The sequence below is a fragment of the Streptopelia decaocto genome (assembly GCF_964273445.1).
Source record: "Streptopelia decaocto genome assembly, chromosome: 5".
Classification (NCBI taxonomy): Eukaryota; Metazoa; Chordata; class Aves; order Columbiformes; family Columbidae; genus Streptopelia; species Streptopelia decaocto.
In genome coordinates, this window is record NC_138659.1 from 18,340,204 (window position 1) to 18,346,203 (window position 6,000).

Consider the following 6,000-nt stretch of genomic DNA (forward strand, 5'->3'; position numbering starts at 1 on the left):
CTTGCTCTACAGGTAGATTCATAGATGCATTGCGTTGCCTTTGCATTTTGAAAAATATACCAGCTGGAGAAGTCCTTGGGTAGAGAGAAATTGTCTGTGTGCTTTCCTGCCAGTGCTTGTTGTGCTGTCATCCATGCCCGCTCCACCTGATCTGATAGTGCTTGGTAGCCCAGGGGAGGGAGGGAGAGTGAAAGAGAAGAAGAAAAATGAAAGTAACAGTGGAGGAAATACCTGGTCTTCCCCTCTGCTGGTGTAAATCTCAAGCAGTGTTACAAAAATCACTGTAAATTAAAACTGTACCCCCTGCCTGGAGCTGTGCAAAGAAGAAAGTAGAATTTACATCCGTTTCCTGTTGTTTTGGACCATGCTGTCCGCAAGAAAAAAAATAAACATTTTGGAATAATACAGTACTAGTATCAAAGAGGTATTTTCCTATAAGCAAGGCAAGAACTGGGGAGAAACATAATCTCTGTTGTTAGTTCAGATGGTGTGTGTGATCATCTGAACTAAAACTAGACCAGCTTTGGGCACGTGAACTCAAGAAGGGTTCATGTGCCCCAAATAATCTTTATTTTTCCAGCCACATCAACTTAATGTAAAGTATTGCCTCCCCCAATAAGTCTTGCCTTGTTTACAGCCTTAGACAATCATGACTGCAACAATATTATCAAATTCCCAGTAAAACAAGCAAAACCAGACTTTCCTGTACAAAAATAATCTTGGCTCTCAAAAGTCCTAGTATTATGAAAATGTATAGGGTAAACAGCTTGAAAAGGTCTCTCCGTGTCTTAGATTGCTGTATTTCCATTCCACTGCATGACGAGAGCCCTGTAAATTCTGCTGGAGAGCCCTGTGTGCTGGGGCCCTATTACAATGCAACAAGAATTTCCATAATGAAGGGTAGCAGAGAGCTGATGTCACTGTCACTTTTTTCAGTCAGCCAGAAACCAATTACCCCTGGCTGACAGTCCCAATTAAATCACTGGGTAGAGGGAAATGCCAGCTATCCTCTCCTAGAGTTAGGTAATTGGGGCTTTATTACAGTCAGGCCTGCTGCTGTTTGTTGGGCCACAGGATACAAGTAAGAGCTGTTCTAGACTCTCTCTCTCTATCCTTTCCATAGGTGTTCATAATTTTTTATTCCTAAGAAAAGTAGTTGCACTTTGCATAAAAATGCTAATCTTTTAGTATATATTCTCTACTGTAATAGGAACCCGAAGGTCATTCTAGCTCTTCAAGTTTGTAGAGCACATGAAGTTAAGAGTTCTTACATGAAAGGTTTCAGATGAAGGTTTTGTACTGATTTATACTTTAAATCCTAGTTCTTTTTTCTGGTACTGCTGCAAGGATATAGCAAGTTTTCAGCTCAAATGACTCTGAAACTTGAGAGCATATTTGACGTATTAAACTGATGTACTGAGGAGCTGACTAGTTTACTATATGGATTCAGCAGAGCTGAAGCAATGAGGCAGTGAGTGTGCCAAGGTCCATTCTTGTTCAGGTCAGCACTAAGTCATGGTCCCCTAAGGTCTTAAGGAATGCATTGCTTGTGATGACACAAAGAGGAGGTACTGTAGCTAGCTCACTTCAAATTATCAAGTTTAAAAGCTTCTTTAATATTGTAAGCAGTCCAACTATGTCAACAGAAAGTTCCACATGAGCAGTTATAGATGCCCTGCACCTGTTATCCAGCCAGGCTTGTTTAGAGGATGGTGCAATGCAACCAGATTGTTTATGCCTGGACATAAACATTTCCTGTGTCTTTCCACAGTGCAGCTCTGCCACATCCAGCTCCAGAAGCCATATAGTCACACACTTGCAGAACACTTACATTGCCCAGTAGAATTTGGTGCACAGGCTAAGATACAGCTATACATGTATATAGAAACATTTGTGTACAATGTGTTCAATAATTTTTAAGAGAAAAAAACATTTGCTGTTGAAGAGATTTTCAGAAATAAAGTATAATACTTTGAAGTTTCTGAATGGGGTAAAAAATTGGAAGGCAAATTATTTTGTTGGAAGGTTAGTGCATGAAACTGACAAATTACCAGCAGCTTTTAAACATTTGTGTCCTCAAATAATATCCACTCTGCAATTATAAGGACAGCTAGCAGTAGTCAGATCAGCCTACCAGCTCGGTGCTTATCAAGGCTTTTCAGAGCTCTTCTCTTTCCCTTTGTGATGAACCTTCACATGGTTACAGTTGTCAGGCAATCAAAATTCATCTCTCTGCTGGAGTGGCAGGGTGCTTCAAGGTGTAGGAGGAGATGAAAATGCTATTCTGTACTCTGCTTGATCACTATCCATGTAATTAGTAGATGCTATTTGTTTTGAATTATAAAGTTAAGGATGTGTATAATCTATAATACATTTTCCCCCAAAGACACCGGATTGTAAAAACTGAAGGATGTTTTAGGGTTATATGAGCATTTTTACTGTCATTGCTCATTTGTCTGAGCCCAATTTACATATTCTATGATGCATTGCCAGTTTACTTACAGTCAGGATGAAAAGCTGCAGTTACAAACTTATATACAAACTTATATATTACTCTTCTCACTAAAAGGAAAAAAGTACATAATGAAAGCATTGTATCTGTTTCTGAAGCATCACTATAGTGTGAGAATTTCAGGACCCTCTTATTTTAGGTGACATTCATTATCTGATTTCTTAATTATATTTGAATAATAATTACAACATTTTCCCAATAAAATATTATTAGACTCTGATATCAAGAGCCAGATTACAAGTAAATTTATTATGCTTTGAGGCCACTTCTAAAAACCTGGAGCAAGACAAACTTGCTTCCAGTCAAAAAAGCAATAGTTAGAATATGAACTGTGCAAGCATGCAGCACAGAAGAAAAATGGTAATCTAAAAATAACCAGAAAAACATAATTAATTCTGCTTTTTTAGTGATGAAATATGCATAAACAGCTAACAAAGAAGCTCGTACAAGACATCTCTATGGGAAAGTTATTTACAAAAACATATTTGCCAAAAAAAAAATTAAATGACAACTGAGAAAAATGGCTGCATAAATGCAATAGCAGGATAAGGTCTTCTTGTAGTCATTCCAAAGTAAGGGTAATGCTATGAAATAATCATGTAACAATCACCTTGTACCAATTACCTTCCCAAAAGAAAAAAAACAACTTGCTGCTCAGGTGTCACTGGAACTAAACCCATTTTAATATATTTCAGCACAACATTGTGATCAGTTGTACATGTTTCTTTTGGTGTGGTTAGTTGTTATTCCAAGATTAACATTATTTCATTTTAGAAAGAAGCTGAAGGGGAGAACCAATTCTTAAATTTCTTTTACTAGGCAAAACTGATGGAGCACTGTAACACTTCTAGTTTGCTTCTGTGAACATACTTATTCCTGTAGGTGCTTCTGTACGGGACAAAACGACTTGCTTATACTCAAGGTATTGAAGATGCAGTTTCTGATAGCAAAATAGTATTTCTCTGAAAATGGTAACTACCTTAGAAGTGCTGGTTTAGAAATTCTTGTGTCCAAATAACTCAGGGGCTTAGATTGGAAGTCTTGAGTCCCACAAAACACTGTTTGGTGAATGTGGATGCCAGGAAGAGACCTCCCAGCAGCTGCCTATGCACAACAATCATATTCACCCAGGCTTTCACTGTATTGGAAGAAGTTACTATAAAAATGCCATATTTTACTTGAAGAAAAAGTTGAAAAGTCTTGATAGCCAGAAAAATAGAGAGCGCTGTATGAAATTCGGCCTCTACAAAGACCTCAGCATGCCCATACACAAAATTGAAGATGCAGTTCAGCAACTGATTTCAGCAACAAACTACCTGGCGATTCAAGGGGCCCTCTGGACACTACCAGAATAGAAATAAATGACAGTAGTAACATCCACTCTTTCCCCCTCTCACATCCAACATGATGCTTAGAGATCAAGCTGTGCCGTCTCCATTTGGGGGATGTTTTCCTTTCACTGGCATGGGAACATGGTGACATCATGTATGTCAGTCATCTTCACTGAGGTCAGTATCACTGCCAGTGAGTAAAATAGGTGTGAAATATTCTGAATCAACACAAGTTTGGAAGCCAGAATATTTCATTTTACCTCATAAACAGTATAATGCAAACTGACAGTCTTTCAGGATTTAGTTTGGTACAAAACTGTGGCCTTTGAGAAATGCATTGGCATTAAGATGAATGCTGTCTTAACCAATACTTAGCAGGGACTTGATATTCCTTTGGGGCACTTACTGTTACCTATTGTTCCCATAATATTATCTAATACTTTAGCACAGAGGCCAAGATTTCCAAGAGGAATTTAGTACTTGCCAGGACTCACACTGAGACACTTCAGAGATGCCCGCAGGGAATTTTTGCTTTGGACTTTCTGGAAGTCGCATCCGCCAACTGGAAACCTGCAAATCAAAGAGCTCCAAATAGCCAGATGCTTTTCTAAATGTTGTCACAAACAGTCAATACAATGACTGAATAAAGGAAAAAAAAGAATAAAGGATATTAGAGCTCAGGAAAAATTAAGCAGCTTCTCTGTTTGCCTGTTTACAAATACTACTTTTTGATGATTACTGTGTTTTTAATTTCCATTGCAAATTGTATTACCTCAAATGATTATCACTGAAAACAAATGTCTCTCGCCTCACCTGTGAGCACAGTGAGGGGAAACTGGGCAAAGAATTGTTTTCCTGGCCCTCAGCCCAGTGCTCAGACTGTGAAACCAAGTAGGTTTTCAGCTTTCTCTCTGTGAAGACCAAAATTTGAACAACAGTTCCAGAACCATCTCCTCCTTCCTAGCTTCTCCATATGACTGTAATTATGATCCTGCCCTGTCCCGAAGACAATCACAGGATTTACTGAAAGCACAGCATTTACATATATAGTGCGTGTTAAAATCAAGCAACCTTGATTACTAATCCTGCCCTCCTGATTCTTGCTCCTTTTCCTCCTTCACGCTGTTGCCTGCTGGAGTTGTTGGGTCTGAAATCCTTCTGACACCACTTAGTATTGATCATGTGAAATGATGCTACATTCTAATTTAAATCTTGTCCAAATACCTTTGAAACTCTTCCTTGCCTATACAACTACTTCCTCTGAAACAGATGGGTTTTTCAGTTTAATTCCAATACTTACAGTTTTAGGACTTTCTGCTTTGTTCTATGAGTTCTCTCACTCTGAAAGAAAGAAAAAATTATAATTAGAGAAGGATTTGTAAGTCTGTTAACATGTTCACTCTGCTGAAGTGAAAAGCATAAAGGTAAAATAAATTTACAACCCATTTAGCATTTAATACATTGGTGCTTTTGTAAAAACACTATTTGCCTCATTTTGCCAAGCACTCCCGTAACCTTGACACTCACAGGATGATTACTAGTACAGACAGAAACTTCTTGATTAGACGGTTCATTAGCAGCAAGGTACAGAATACTAATTGCAAATTTTCATCTGCATTGACAAGGCTCGACCTAGCGTTCATCTGACAGTGGAATTGCTTCCCTGGTGATATCAACTACACACAATATGGTAAAAACATGTTATTTCACAAAAATTCATCAAAGATGAGGATAAGTGAATCACGCGCTATTAAGTACTGCAGGTCCCAGGGGAATCCTTTTGTACTTTACAGTCACTTTGTTTTGCCTACCTAAGTGTAAAATACTCAAGAGAGACTTCATATGAAAAAACAGCTTAAACTCCTTGACAGAAATGCAATAATTTGAACAGTATGCACCTTAACTAGTACCTGATCACGAGCAAGCACAAGGTGCTACCAAACACTGCTTAAAATTCATGTAGTTGAAAATAAAGTTGGAAGAAAAGGCTGGGTTCTCTCTCCCACCATTTCTATCATGTCCATAATTAGATATAACTGAGTGAATCAACTTGATACTTCTGTAATCTTTGGTTAAATTTTTTATTTTAGCTTAGAAGATAGAAGTCCCTCATTACTTAGTAGAAAAATGGCTACATGAAGAAGCAAAAAAGTAGTC